Genomic DNA, 16808 nt, shown 5'->3' on the forward strand with positions numbered 1-16808 from the left:
CATTTGGGCATTCTGGATTTAATGATAGTAATGCATTCTTTTTCCAAGAAAGCTTCATGAAATCTGGGAAAGTAAGAGTCATACTAAAATAACTCAGGCTAATTACTGTTATTTGGGGGGTGGGGAGAATGGTTGATTTATTTCAAGGCTTGACGGTGAAGTTGTCCATTAGTGAATTTTCCCCCTAAAAAAAGGGGAAGGGCAAGAACTTAAGATAATTATATTCATTTCATTCTTTAATATGATAATAGCTTCTTGTGCTCCCCCCCTTCCCCCCTTAGCATGATTTGGGGTAATATGCAGCAAACATTTGGTATTTACATTGTGTCATCCATTTTTCACTTCAGAACATTTAATTATAACTTCTGGAAATCCTTAACTGAACACATTGAATTACTGTATGAAAATTTGCTGTGGAAAGATCTTTGCGATAAATCTTTTGTTATTTGTCCTTTGTTATTTTTACTGTCAGATTAATTTTGATGATCTATGATCTAAATTTGATCTCACTTATTTCTCTGTACTCTGTCTTTTGATAAAATTTTCCCTGCCTTTCCATTTTTCTTCAACAGGTAGAATCCCATTTGAATGTACTTAAAAGAGTTTCAAAATTGTAATGTTTTATATAGCCCTTTTGAAAGAGAAACTTATTGCTAAAAAATGGAGGAGTAAATGGTTTATTGTTACTTACATGAAGCAATTGTCAGTGATGATGCCACATTTGCATAGTGACCAAATAATGGTAGTGGTGGTGGTAAGTATTCTGAAGGAAAGGTCCTAGAGACTCAGTGGAATCTGAGAGGGTAAACAATGTGATTCTCTTCTGCTGAAATTATATTTGAATGTATTCAAAGATTCCTAATAAATTTTGACATGTTTTTCAGGAAAAAAAAGAAGGGCTGTCACATAAAAGAGAGTTTAAATTTGTTCTACTTGGCTTCAGAGGGAAGAGTCAGAAGCAACATGCCACGAAAAACTTCCTAACAGAGCTAATAAAAAATGGAAGGGGCCACTTCAAGGAGTGGTAGATTCTTCTTCCTGGAGGTCATAGCAAGGGAAACTAGATGGTAGCAGATAGGGTCTGGAGTTGGGAGGTCCTGAGTCTTGAGTTCAAAATTGACCTCAGACAATTACTACTTGTGTGTCTTTGGACAAATCACTTAACTTTTGTCTGCCTCAGTTTCCTCAACTGTACAATGGGTATAATTGTAGTATTTCCCTCCCAGAATTGTTATGAGGATGAAATAACATACTTAGAACAGAAACTAGCATGAAAAAGGTACATAATAAATCCTTCCTTCCTTCCTTCCTTTATTCCTTTCTTTCTTCCAGACTGGATAACCACTTATCAAATACTTTAGAATATGAATCCCTTTCATGTCTGAGTTGGACAATATAGCTGCTTAGGTTACTTCCAACTCTCTAATTCTATTAATTCAAGATTTTCCTGAGAGGCTCCACATGTATAGTAAATTAAAAAAAAAAAACACAACAATAACAACAACAACAAACCTTACCTTCTGCCTTAGAATCAATACTAAGTATTGGTTCCAAGACAGAAGTGGAATAAGGGTGAGGTCATTGGAATTCAGTGACTTTCCCAGGGTTACTTGCCCAGGAATTGTACATCTGAGGCCAAATCTGAACTAAGGACAGGCCTGCCTCTCTATCCACTGGACCAACTAGCTGCTCTACATGCATAGTAAGATTCATCTTTAATCCTGTCCACTGCTTTTTTTAATTTAATTTTTATTTTTTTAATAATCAAAAATCTGTCTTCACCTCTTCCCCCAATTAAAAAAAAGAAAAACAATTCTTGTAACAAATATGCATAGTCAAGAAAAACAAATTCCTACATTGGCTATGTCCAAAAAATATGCCTAATTTGATATCTCTGGGCTATTACTTTTCTGCAATTTTTGTTTTTTTTTTAATTCTTTGAGTTATAATAATAGTTTCTTTAAAATGACTGAAAAATAAAATTGTGACCCCTTACCTGGCAGCAAAAATTGTTAGCATCAGAGTTCCCTGTTCGTGAATCATAATGAGAAAGGAGAAATGGTGCCTTGTTGACTGACTGATTTGAGATTGCTAACATTTGAAATAACATTTAGAAAAGAAAATGGCAGTGCCATTTAACTTTTGAAATTCCTTGAATGATGGCTCCCTTTTGAAAAGAGAAGACTGTTAATGTTGTGCTGTGGGAGAAAATGAGTTCTTGTTTCATAAATAGAGTTGACATGCATGTGTCATGAGTCTCACCTATTGTTTTCTAGCACTGAGTGCATTCAAATAACTAAATAATTCATGAAATGACAGATATTCATTCAGGAACCAAATTTCTTAATATCTTGTATACAGGAAAGCTATTCTAAAGAGTGTTAAGGATGACTTCAATGTCACTTGTATAAAACAAAGTCTGATCTTTTTGAAATATATTATTCCTAAAAGAATATCAAGGGATTCAATAAAAAATATGTGAAGGAAGGCATTCTTGCAGTACCAGATTTCAAATATATTACAAAATGATAATCATCAAAACACTGGCTAGGAAATAGAGTACCAGATCATTAGAATGAATTAGGTACACAATATAAATGGCTAAAAAAGGCCATAATAATCTAGTGTTTGATAACAAGAATTCACTATTTAGCAAAAATTATTATGAAAACTGGAAAGCAGTTTTGGGCATAAACTAAGAACAGACCAATCTCACATTCTGTATACCCAGATAAGGTCAAAATGGACATTTGATTTAGACATAAAATATGATATCAAGCAAGAGATAAAAAGGATCATGGGAGGCAAAGTGGTTTTGATTAAATTAAATTAAAAAGTTTTGTACATATAAAAATGCAAACAAAATTATGGACTTAAATTGACAAATATCAGGTAATAGTCACCAATCTCCAATGCCATATAATATATTTAGATAGATAGAACATTTAATACTTGCTTACTTTATGCCAGACACTATGCTAAAGGCTGGGAGTAGTCAGTCTTTGTTCTCAAGAGAAAATGTAAATTTTAATAGAAGTGGAGTAAGAGAAGAGTGTTGGTTAGGAGAATAAAAATAAGTATGAAGAGTGGAATTGGGAATGAGTTGAAACAATGCTGGGGTCAGTCCTGAAATAGTGCTCCTGGCAGTCATTCTTCACCATTCAAGAGAATGCAACTTCAGGATGGGGTTTCTCCAAAGTTGAATAAGTGTTTATATGTATTCCTCCCCATATTGAATATAAATTCCTTGGAAACAAGAAATATCCTATTCTTATCCCTTCCATATACATATGTATGACTGGTAAAGAATGACTCTTTTTTAATACAACTTCCTTTGACTCTCAAAAAGGGAAGATAGCTTAAAACACTGAGACTTCTGATCAAGATTGTTGCCTTAGTAGAGGTGAGCTGCCCAATAACCTATACCTATATCAACAAAACCAAAATTTCATATCAGATTAATGGTAGAAAAAAATATAGAAAGTGATTTTTTCCTTCTCAAAATTATACTAAAAGTCAAGGAGAAGACAGAAAAGTGACAACTAGCAAAGCCAGTTCTAGCAAGAAGTTGGTAGCCTCTTGCAGTGATCAGATAAGTATTACAGATGTGCAGTGCTCTCTCTTCAGAGGCAACAAGCGCATGGATGGGGGATGTCTTGGAAAGTCCTACAAGTCCCTGGAAAAAGCAGAATCTAAGTTCTTTAGAAGCAGCCAACACTAATGTGGAAAAAATAACAATCAATGTGAGCACAGCTCAGACTAAGACAACCCAAGGACCTGAGGTCATTAGCATCCTGTCCTGAGATATCATAGACAGCCCTGAAGATCCAGTGTTCTGAATCCTACATATCCAAAAAGGCCTAAACCTAGAAGGAGGAGGTCATTGCAGGAAACCAGGTGACCCAGAGAAACCCACGCAGAGCTAATATTACCCAAAAGTACAGCATGGAGCAAAGCCTGGCCCTGGTATGAAATCTCAATCCAGGAACTAGTTAGAGAGGTAGATGAGCCAAAGAAGACACTGACCAGTATAAAATATTATTGAAAGAGTAACTCCTGTCAACTGGGTTTTTGGCAAGTTTCAAGTTTGCCCTTGCTTCTTAAGAACTCACTACAAAGTGTAATGATGGGGAGTAGAAGAAAAAAACCATTGGGGGAAATGGAAGTTGATAATTCTATAGTACATGAGGCAGGAATGGCAGTTGGGAACTGAAGAAGGACTTCTGGGAAATTCTCTAGAGGAGGGGGTCTTGGGTGTGGAGACACAGAAGGGAGTGGAAAGAGGAGCTGTTTCTTGGGGCCATTCAAGACACCTTTGGGGATTTCTGACACTGACAGAAATCTTAACATCATGGGTTCCTGTTTAAAACATCACTGGTTCCTGTCAAGAAACCTAATTTCTTCAAAGATTTTCATTCCATGAACTATTGAGATACTGGATTCAAATCGGTGAGCAGTGTTCTCTTTCCTTTTTCTACCTCTCCCTTGCTTACAAGAAAACCTAGTACTTCAGTAATTAGTTTTATTTAGAAAGATATTTAGAGCAACCCACAACTCCACTAACCTCTACCCTTTGCCCCAATCAACAATTAAATCAAATAAACAGTCAGATAGTGAATTCAATCTCTTAAAAAAGAGATCATCGGCAGACTCCATCTTATTGCCAGTTTTCAAGAAGACATGAGGGGGAGACTTCTAAGAGCCTCAGAGCAGCACGTTTCTGGATTGACGTCCCACATTCCTCTCCTTGTAAAGAAGACTTCCCTGCCACTCTTGAGGGCTGGCACGGTCATCAAGGGGCAAGCCTTCACTGAGGGGAGATCTCCATTTTGTCTCCCTCAAGTAATCAGGGAATCTGGGAGGGAGTAGTGAAGGAAGTCATTTTCATCAACCCCTTCCTCACTGCCTTCAACCCTTATTTCTCCATCTAAGGAGTGAGAGTCCCCAAAAATTACAGTTGAAAATGACTTCCCTCATTTGAAAAAAAAAATGTGAAGGATGTGGACCAGTATCATATCTACAAATCAGTCATCATCAAGACAATATGGTATGGGCTAAGAGACAGAAGAATGGATCAATGAAATAGATTAGGAGTAAATGACTTCAGCAAGCTAGTGTTTGATAAATCCAAAGACCCCGGCTTTTGGGATAAGAACTCACTATTTGACAAAAATTGCTGGGAAAATTGGAAAACAGTATGGGAAAAATTAGGTTTAGCTCAACATTTTACACCCTATACCAAGATAAATTCAAAATGGGTAAATGACTTAAATATAAAGAGTGAAATCATAAATAAATTTGGTGACTATAGAATAGTATGCCTGTCATATCTGTGGGGAAAAAAGGAATTTAAGACCAAGCAAGGGACAGAGAATAATGCAAAATGGAAAATGAATGACTTTGATTATATCAAATTAAAAAGGGGTTGTACAAACAAAACCAATGCAACCAAAATTAGAAGGAAAGCAACAAACTGAGAGAATATTTTTATAACAAAACTCTCTGACAAAGGTTTAATTTCCCAAATATATAAGGAACTAAGTCAAATTTACAAAAAATCAAGCCATTTGCTAATCAACAAATGGTCAAGGGGCATGAATAGGCAGTTTTCATAGGAAGAAATCAAAACTATCAATAAGTACATGAAAAACTGCTCTAAATCCCTCATGATTAGAAAAATTCAAATTAAAACAACCCTGGGGTACCACCTTATACCTAGCAGATTAGCCAATGTGGCAGCAAAGTAAATTGATAAATGTTGGGGGGGATGTGGCAAAATTGGGGCACTAATATACTGCTGGTAGAATTGTGAATTGGTCCAACCATTTTGGAGGGCAATTTGGAATTATACCTAAAGGGCTTTAAAAGAATGCCTACCCTCTGACCCAGCCATAGCACTGCTGGGTGTGTACCCCAGAGATAACAAGGTAAAAAAGATTTGCACAAAAATATAGCCTTGCTCTTTGTGGTAGCAAAAAAACGGAAAATGAGGAGGTGCCTATTGATCGGGGAATAGCTCAATAAATTGTGGTATATGTTGGTCATGGAATATTATTGTGCTTAAAGGAACAATGAACTGGATGAATTCCATGTGAACTGGAAAGACCTCTAGGAATTGATGCAGAGTGAAAGGAGTGGAACCATGAGAACATTGTACACAGAGATTGATACATTATGGCATGATGGAATGTAATAGACTTTTTCTACTAGCAGTGATGCAATGACCCAGGACAATCCAAAGGAATTTTTGAGAAGAACTGTGGACACAGAAATGTAGAAGAAAAACTATGATCGATCCCCCATAGTTCGATATGGATATGATAAGGATTTTGATGTTAAATGATCACTACTGCAAATATGAATAACATGGGAATAGGTTTTGAACAATGATACACATATAACCCAGTGGGACTGTTTTTTGGCTTCTGGAGAGGGGAGGAAATGGGGTGGGAGGCAAATCATGAATCATGTAACTATGAAAAAATTTTCTAAATAAAAAAATGGGGAAAATATACTATTTCATATGTGATAGCTTTTCTTAGCAGGTGAGTGGGGAGGGATCCTGTGAGAAATTTAGACTATAAAAACAAAAGATATCAAATTTTTTAAAGAAGGCTAGTAGTCTTGGAAATAGATATAATAGACCTAAGATTACATAAAGTCAAATCTACATGTAATATGACTAATACAGAAATGTTTTGCTCTACTTAATATATATAATAAATATTTTATTTCTTGCCTTCTCATCATTGAGGAAGGGCATAGGGGGAGGGAGAGAATTTAAAACTGAAAATAAAAATAAAAATTTGAAAATCTATATGTAATATGTAAATATTACATATAAATGTAATATGTAAATTGAACTATAGAAAATGTTAGCTATTAATATTATATCTGTATGAGTAGAGAGAAGATGTTAATTGTAAGACAATTTTTTAAGATTAATAGGGTCAAATTTGGCAACTATGAATATGTGGCATGTGGGATAATAAAAACGTGTGAATAATCTGAACTTAAGAACCTGGTATATTGGAATAATAGAGGTTTATTTAACAGAACTAGGGAAATTTGGAAGAGAAATGAGAGGAATTATAGAAGATTATATCATGCCAGGACCAAGATATTTCCATCAAAAATCTCAATAAAGCTCTAAAAATTTACTAGAAGGAATAGTGATGAATAAAACTACAGGGGGAAAAACAGTTATAGGTTCTTCCATCCAGTTCAAGATTGAAGATCCCCATGATGATTTTATGTAGTTAATTTACCAGCTTTTCTGAGAGCACAGAGTCTTTGAGTCAAGTTGACTTGGAGATAGGTTTTGGAGCCACCTAGAGTTCAGCTCACAGTGAAACTGTCAGCTCTAGCTAGTACTTCAATGGGACCCCTTGCTGTGATAATGGTTCTAACTACCCAAGTTGACAGTTGGTTCCTTAAAATCCAATTTTCTGATTCTTTGTCCTATTTAACTCACCAAAACTATAAAAATAATATGCAAAAACTGTAAAAATAATTTGGGTAATGAATTGATTATTTATTATAAACTGATTAGATACTTTGCCTACTGTAATTACAAAGTAACTCCAGTTTATATCAGTGAAGTGAAGCTCATAAGTGAACTTCCCTTCAGGGCCAGGCAAAAGGATGCTAAGGAGACTCTTGTTATAGAAAAATAAAGTATTTATTGAGAATATAAGGATAACAAAAAGGATTTCTAACTCTAAGGGATTCTAACTCCACCCAAATAAAACTCCCTGGTTCCACAAGGAAACATTTCTCCTGTTTCCACAGGCTACACTGATCCTTCCTGATCTGACTAAATCAAATTTTCACTATTCTACAATAAACTAAACACTTATTATCCTTATATGAAGTATATAATTCTTAACTTTGTCTCCAAGTTATAAAATAATAAAGGCTAGTTGACTGGCCTCAGCAGGAACCAAGCTAGGACTCTGAGCCTTCGCAGACTCTAAAACCAAACCAAAGTCCAGGTCTTTCTTTGGTCTTATCAGACATAAAAACAATTTATGTTAACAGCAATAAATAGTCACAAGTGTTTCCCAAGTTGGAAAAGGAAAATCACTTAGCTCCTTCAGGTTTTTCCCTCCTTTCTTTCTTTCTACCTTAGTGAGGAGAGAGAGAAAAGATGTTACCTCTTTCAAGTACTTTAAGAGTAACTGCTACTCCCTCAGAGTAACTGCCACTCCCAGAGACCAGCTGTCACAGAAAAACCATTAAAACCTCCCACACACTCTGTCAACATTTGAAATTGACACTCTGTCTTAGATCTGCTTCAAACTCCAATTCTTTCTCAAGCCAGCTTTTCTACTTCTTATCTCTAAACTAATATAACAAGACTTAATTTCTAATATCATCTTTATACTTCCTTCCTCCCTCTATCCCTCCGTCCTTCTCTCCCACTCTGCCTCCCCCCCCCCTCTCACAATGCAGGAATTAATTTTGCTATATTTGTAATAGGTCTTATTTTTCTTTACTTTTCAATGGTTGTGAGAACATAAGAGGAGGAATAAAATTCAAAAATTAAAATTAATTTAAATGAAAAATAAAGAAAATAACATTTAGAGAAGAAATAACAACAAAGAGAGTGAATAGCTTAAAATAGACAGTGATAAACTTTACTTGAGAATTGAACATGAAAATTAAAGTAAGCCAAACAGAAATCAGTACCTCCATGAGAATACAGTATTCAGTGTCAGTCAGTTTCTTCAATCAAATCCAGTGCTTTCCCATTATCTAGAATAAAATATGAACTCCCCCATTTAGCTTTCAAAACTCTTTCCAATCTGGTCCCAATATATCTTTACTACTTCATTATTCCTACACAAAGTCACAATAGAAAAAAAAAGTGCCATTATCAACATCAGATGGTCCATGCCTGTAGTTTCATGGTCGTGGGGGATTCCTTCAGTAATCAATAGTATAAAAAATTGCTAGGGGGAAATGAAAGATTAAGTGACTTTCCCATAACTACATAGTTAGTAAATATCAGAGACCAGACTACTTGAACTCAAGACTATTTGACTCTAAAGACAAGAGCATGCTACCTCATTTTTTTCTACCTGCTAAGAATATGGGTTATATAATAGCATCCATTTTTCTTGAGCATTAAAAAGAGCTAAGAAAAACCAAGAGAATTATTTTTAAAACATTTTATATTAAAGATCTTATTGTTACCTAATTTTTAACAATAAAGGAAAATAATAAAAAGGAAAATAGAAAGTACTCTGGAAACTGAGTATCAGAAGTCACTATTAAACCAATAACTATAAAAAAGAATGTAGAACAATTTGTTCTAATGAAAAGATCTGGGTTCTATCCCTGGTCTACTACTAATTAGGCATGTGACCTTGAAAAAGTCAGAATAAAATATACTGAAGAGAATATAATAAAGTCTAGAAGGATTCACAGAAAAGTGAGACTTGAAAATTATATATTAAATTTATTATATTCTCATAAAGAAAAAAGCTGTACATGATATTCATAATTTCATGTTCAATCCTCAGTTTCCATTTCACTGTATATTAAAAAAAATGCTCCTTTTATTTGATGCTTCTTACATTCAGAATTTTTGCTGGTCTGCATCACCTTCTCTGCCTGATTATACCAGTCAATATCCTCTAAAGACATGCTTTTGAAATGTGTTCTGTCTAATGGTGAGGGGAGGGGAGGTCCATTTAAACAAGTCAGTCTAACTAAGCCTCAGTTCCAGGAACTCATGGCCTGTAGTAATAGCTAAAACACAACATCCATAGACCTGGGGAGAATTCTTTTGGTTTTGAGACAGTGTGTACTCTTAGGTTAATTACTAAAGATTCACAACTATATTAAATAAGCTATTGGTATAGTTGAGCATACCCTGACAATCACAAATTATGTCCAAACTAGAAAGCCAAAACTGCCCCCAATAATGGGCCTTTGTTACAAAATATAAAGACATGCCCACAATGGACAAGGAGAAACATCTGTTTCCTTATGAGATTGCTCCCACTAAGGAAGATCAATGGCCACCAGACCCTATCTATCCATCCTTTCTCTTTCCTCCCCTTCTTAATCCCAACCCTATACCTATTATTTCATCTCCTAGTTCCACAACTCCCCAACACCCATCTTTTCTCAATTCTACTTCTTCACATCAGAGCTCTCATTTATACTTGCCTTAAGCTGAACAGGAGACAGCTAGGTGGTTCAGTGAGTATTGGCCTAGAGTCAGGAAGACCGGAGTTCAAATCTGGCTGTGTGACTCTGAGCAACTCACTTAATCTCTGTTTTTCTTTAATTCATTGGTGAAGGAATTAACAAGCCACTCTTTGCCAAGAAAACCCCAAAGACAGTATAGTCCATGGGGTCACAAAGAGTTGGACATGACTGATTAGTGGTACAAACTAAATAATGGCAGCCGCATCTGTCACCTTCTACTCTTTTGCCCATATCCTACTCTATCTCCTGCCCTAATGCCAGATTCCTAGCCCTATTTGCTCCTCCTAGTCTCTGTCAACCGGTTTCTAGTGATGCAGGTGTGGTCTTATATTTGGAACTGTAAAGATTAAAATTTTAGGGGATACTGAGGCAGCTATCAAAGCATCTTGGAGAAACATGGCTTAAAAAAATTTCTAGGCAGTAGCTATGAAAGGCTGAACTAAAGATCAGAAAAGAAAAGAATCAGAAGATTGAGAGTATTTCACGTTACTGATAGAGGTAGAAATTTGTTTCTCTCTGCAAGGAGTATTATATTTTTTTAGAGGTTTATTAAAGATTAAAATATAAAGAAAATACAGGTAAGAGAAGCATGTGCTGGTGGACCAAATTTCACTCACATCATGAGACGCATCTGTTTGCCAGCAGAGACAGGAAGAGAAGAGCAACCACGTGGGTGGAGACCCTTTAAATAATGATTTTGCTCTCAGCCCAGGTGAGAATTCAGTGAATTACAAAGCATTTTGGGGAAGTGGAGCAAGGACTTCTGGGGATTGAAGTCCTGGATTCAAGTCCATTTTTACAGAACCTGCTATTTAAATTCCCTTTTGTGAAATACCAGTACTGTTGGCAAATTGGAAAGTACCATTTCATTTCCAGTATGTTCTATTTTCTACATTTGATCTTCTTAAGTGGCAGCATAACCCTAAACCTCCACAATGACCAAGAAATGATTCATTACCACTTTTGTACTATTTTAAATATCTACAACCCTCCCATTTCTGACACTACTCAATTCTTAGTTTGTTTGTTTTTTTTAATTCAACTGAAATTGTTAAAGTATGTGACAATGCTGATAAGTGGTTAAGGGTGAATCCTGAATAGATTCAAGTAGAAGAGAATCCTTCTAAGGCAGACCTACTGAGTTATATGCATGCTAGGATCTGAAATTAGTGGGTCTGTGGTGTTTAAAGCAATTCTCTTTCTCCTCAGTTGCTCTTATTAGGTCATCTGGAGTCCAAAAAGTTGAGATAAGGGAGTCACCTGAAAAAAAGGGAAGTTAAGAACCAATGAGTCAGGAAGCAATGAGAGTCAAAAATATTGCAAGACAGCAGAACGATTCCATAGACACTGCCCATGTGTAAGAATTAATGGAAGGAGAAAAAAGGTTTATAAGGTGAGTCAAGCAGGAAGTGGGGGCTCATGGACTTCAGTGTTTGCTAGTGACTGTGGTCTTCAGTGTCAGTGTGGTAGGGGTCCCAAAATGGAGGCCACAAATTAGAAAAGCTAAGCACCTCTCTACCTGTCTCCTATTTTTCCCCTCTTCCTCCTACTATTGATTTAATAAAATTATCAAGCTACAACCCAGCCTCATAATGCTTACATTTTGGCAGTCATGAAGGGTTTTGCCTTGTCTGTGCTCAGCATAATCCAACATAGGAATCAGTGGGTCCTTGAATTGTTGCCCAAAGGTTTTTACAACTTTTTTACAACATCAGATTGATGTTGCCTATATAGTCACATGTAAAGTATCTTTTGGTTTTGGTGGACTAACATGGCAGCTGATTAAAAGAATTTCTAACCTGTAGGGACACCACAACTGAGATAATTAAGGATCTTATTGAAATTGTCCCCATATTTGGTTACAGTCTAGTCACTGAGAATGATCAAGGCATATTCATTTTATTGATTCATTTCTACAGTTAGTAGCAAGTAAATGGAAATGAGATTTTCCTCATCATCTTTAATCACCTAAGCAAGTAGAAGGAATGAACCAATCAGTTAAAACAAAATTGGCCAAAATCTATCAGGAAACAGTCCAAAAATGGTTAGATGCCTTGCCCTTCATACTGTTCTGCCTCAGAAATACTCTAAAAATCAAAATGAGATCTTTAATCTTGGAGATCTTATTTGACACACTCTTAATTCCTCTAACCAGCCTTACATCATTCCTCAAAGGAGATAAGGAGTGTTAATATATTTTAATGTTGCAGCCCCAGTTGTTTTCCTTTCACCAATATGAGATCTTAGGACAAGCTGTGCCTTTGAAGGTGCCACTTCACTGAATCTAACCAATTATGATCCCATAATTATTACCTGGCCAAGAGACCTATTGGAATCCAAGTGAGACAAAGTCTTCATGTGAGGGGGCCCCAAGCAGGGAGCTACTCAGTACAACATGTTTTACTGTAGAACATCTGGCCAACAGACCCCTGTCAGGGAGCATGAACATGTCAACACCCAACACGTAGGTTCCAGGAGAAACTAGTACCGATGCCCAAAACATAGATTCCAGGAGAACTTGTGGGCCACGTATGGTAGTTAGTGATATGCTGACAGGCTTCGGGTATAAAAGACTCTGCACTCACAACTGCAGGCGGAACTCTTGTGCTGAACTTCCCTGGTGCGTACCAGAATAAAGGACCCTTCTGCTTAATTGCATTGTCTGTGGGTTTTTCCTTGGTGGTGGGTGACACACTGGACCCTAACATCTGGGGGCTCGTCCATCTGCCTCATCCCCACCTTGGAGCCCCTGGACAAAAGGGCAAAAGGCACTGCCTTGGACCAGACCTTCAGGTGAGCAGCATGGGGTGTGAGAGTGTGTGTGAGTGTGGTGACTGGGTGTATGGGGGAGAAGAGGACCCTCAATGAGCATACGGCTTAGTGAATGGCACATGCCTGCGATTTAAACAGGACATTCTATGCCAAGCTCTGAGGCCCATCCTGTTCTGGGGTGAGGGGGCTTGCCCTCGCAGCATCGGTCTGACCCTCCCACCTGTTTCTGAGTGCAGACTTGGGAGTACCACATTTCTGTGTCCTTCGTGAGAAGGCCAGTCGGGAAACTAAGGAAGTGTCTGTGATCAGCGGGGAGGCAAAGGATATGGTCCAGGGAAGGTGCCAAGATTGGAACTTCCAGGTGGTTAGAGGCCCCTGAGGACAGAGGTCTGACTCTGCCATACGGAGTTAAAGTCTCCGTCAGGTTGAGAGAGCCCTGAGCGTGGAGCTCCGTGTCTCCACCAGGTGGACACTGCTCTCAACTGGTTTGAAGGGAAAGGGGTTCGAGTCCCCTTTTGGGAAGATATTGCACCCCTAAGGGAGACCGGGGGATGCCCTGCAATCTCTAGGTGATTTTTTACAGCCCCAGGAGACCCTCATAAACACACTGGGTCTTTTTGGCCGCACGGGAGAGACTGGGCAGCCAGCCTCTGACGAGCGGTCGCCAGTATCGGAATTCTTTTCCCTTTCAGGTATCACTCCCCCCTCCTAATCCTAGTCTCCGTAACCTATCTCCTCATCCTCTCCTTAACTGCAGGACCCAATATGGGTCAAAGCCAGTCCACCCCCCTGGACCTGGTCCTCCAACATTATGATGACTTTAAGTCACGAGCCGAAAACCTAAGCCTAATAGTTCATAGGGGAAGGTTGCAGACTCTCTGTAATGTAGAGTGGCCCACTTTTGGGTGCGGGTGGCCCCGAGGAGGTACTTGGCAGAACAGTATCATCTCTGCCATCCGGGGGCGGATCCTCCTCCCTGGACCAGAAGGGCACCCAGATCAGGTTCCTTATATTTTGACCTGGCAAGACTTAGCCCTAGATCCCCCACCTTGGCTGAAACCTTATACGGAGGCTGTCTCTTGTCTTAGGGGCTTCACTAGACGATAAGAGCAAATCCAGGGAACAACCTGAGAAACCTGATCTTGAAAAGCCCTGTCCGCCTCCAATCCTCTCGCCACCCGAGGAACCCCTCCCTGACCCACCTCTACCACCCCCTCCCTATAACCCCCAGTGGTACCCTCCCCTCCTCCTTGATGGAAACGAGGCAGCAGCAGTACAGGGAGCAGGCTTACCCAGCCCTCCCCCAGCCCATGGTACCAGAGGTCGAGTACCTACAATGCAACTGCAGCCTCCCATTCCAGCGAAAGCCCCCTCCTCTACCACCATCCTACCAGTTCGCACCGTTGGACCTATGGTGGAAGGAGGTCCCCTTGTTTTTCAATATTGGCCTTTCACTTCTTCTGACTTGTATAATTGGAAACATCAAAACCCCCCTTTCTCTGAGCAGCCCCAGAAACTAATAGACCTGGTTGAGTCCATTTTTCTCACCCACAGTCCCACTTGGGACGACTGCCAGCAATTACTCCATATGCTTTTCACTAGCGAAGAGCGAGATAGGATCTTTGCGGAAGGGAAAAAGCTGGTCTTGGGGACGATGGGAGACCCACCACCGATCCTGTGCGCCTCGCCGCAGCATTCCCCACTGAGCGGCCTGACTGGAACTTCGCCACTGATCAAGGTAGGGAGCATCTTCAGTCCTACCGCCAGACTCTCCTTGCTGGGCTTTGGGCAGCAGCCCATAAACCCACCAATTTGGCTAAAATTGATTCTGTTAGGCAGGGCCCCGAGGAGACCCCCGCCGCATTTCTTGAGCGACTGCAGGAAGCTTTTTGCATCTATTCCCCAGTGGACCCAACAGCACCCAATAGCCAGACAGCTGTTCTCCTTGCCTTTGTCAATCAGTCAGCCCCTGATATTCGCAGGAAGCTCCAGAGGGCTGATGCATTTACAGCCCAATCTCTAACCGAGTTACTTAAAGTAGCTGAGAAAGTTTTTAACTCCCACGAAACCCCTGAGGAACGAGCTGACAGATTAATACAGGAGGACATTGCTAGACAGGAACAGAGACAGAAAGAGACCAAAGAACGGGAACTCAAGCATTTGCAGGACCTCCAGTCCAGGGAAGAGAGGGCTAGAAAGCAGCTAATGCGGACCCAACAACATACAGCCCGGGTCCTCGTGGCAGCTCTGACCCAATCCCAAGCCCCTCCCCTCGGTGAGCAACCGCCTGACTGGCGCCCACGGAGCTCTTGTTTCCTTTGCGCGAAAATTGGCCATTGGCAGCGTGACTGCCCCCAGAAGATGCAAGGCGGTATGAGGCAAGGCCGGCAGGGCCCCCCTCCCTCAAGGCCCTGGGATGGCCCCTCCAACATAGATAGGGGATGGCCCAATAGGAATGTTATCGCCTTTGCTGAGGATGACTGAAGGGGACGGGTCTCAGGCCCCCTCCCTGAGTCCTGGGTAACAGCTTATATTGAGGGGAAACCCCTTCCCATGCTTGTGGATACTGGAGCCGAACATTCGGTCCTCCTGTCACCCTTAGGGAAGACCAGCTCCAAAACCTCCTTGGTCCAAGAGGTGACGGGGTCTAGCCGATACCCCTGGACCACAGCACGGACCATCAACCTAGGAACCCGCCACGTTTCCCATTCCTTCCTCATCATCCCTGAGAGCCCGGCTCCCCTTATCGGGCGGGACCTCCTCCACAAGATCGGGGCCCACATTCACTTTTCTCGCGGGACCGTATCCCTTACGGATGATTCAGGGGCCCCCCTCACGGTCCTTACCCTAGCCCTCCAAGATGAACACCTTTTATATTCTGACCCAGCCCCCCTGGACTTTCCCCCCCATGTGCGACCATGGGTGGACTCCATTCCTAAGGTCTGGGTGGAAATTTCTGGAGTTGGGCTGGCCACAAACCAACCACCCATTATCATCCCCCTCAAGAGTGGGGCCACCCCTATACGGGTTAAACAATACCCTATGTCAGCCGACGCCAGAAACGGCATTCAACCTCATATTAAGCGCCTTCTGGCCTCCGGGATCCTTATAGCTTGCAAATCTCCATGGAAAACCCCACTCCTCCCCATCCGTAAACCAGGCACAGGGGATTACAGACCAATTCAAGACCTACGGGAAGTCAACAAGCATATTGAGGATGTCCACCCCACCTTCCCAAACCTGTATACTCTCCTTAGCAATCTACATCCTTCCCTGACCTGGTATACTACTTTAGACTTGAAGGATGCCTTCTTCACTCTCCCACTGGCCGCTGTTAGTCAGCCCATCTTTTCCTTTGAGTGGCTCTCCCCTGAAACCCACTCGACTATCCAACTCACCTGGACTCGACTTCCCCAAGGGTTAAAACTGAGCCCGACCATCTTTAGCAACGCTCTGGCGGAAGAATTGAAATCTTTTCGCCAGCTATACCCCGCTGTGACTCTTTTGCAGTATGTAGACGACTTGCTGATCCGCCTCTCCTACAGAGGAATCTTTCAAGGAGGCTACAAGGGACCTCTTGCTCTGCCTCGAGGCCGCTGGCTACTGTGTCAGTGCCAAGAAAGCACACATAGCCTGCCGAGAGGTCACCTTCCTTGGCTATCGCCTGCACAATGGCTTCCGCTGGCTCACCCCAGCCATGACCCAGGCCATCCTTTCCATCCCCATCCCCTCTTTGCCTCAGCAGGTACGGGAATTCCTGGGATCTGTGGGATACTGTCACCTTTGGGTGCCCAACTTTGCAGAAACAGCAAAAC

This window comes from Monodelphis domestica, chromosome 2 (assembly GCF_027887165.1).
Source record: "Monodelphis domestica isolate mMonDom1 chromosome 2, mMonDom1.pri, whole genome shotgun sequence".
NCBI lineage: Eukaryota > Metazoa > Chordata > Mammalia > Didelphimorphia > Didelphidae > Monodelphis > Monodelphis domestica.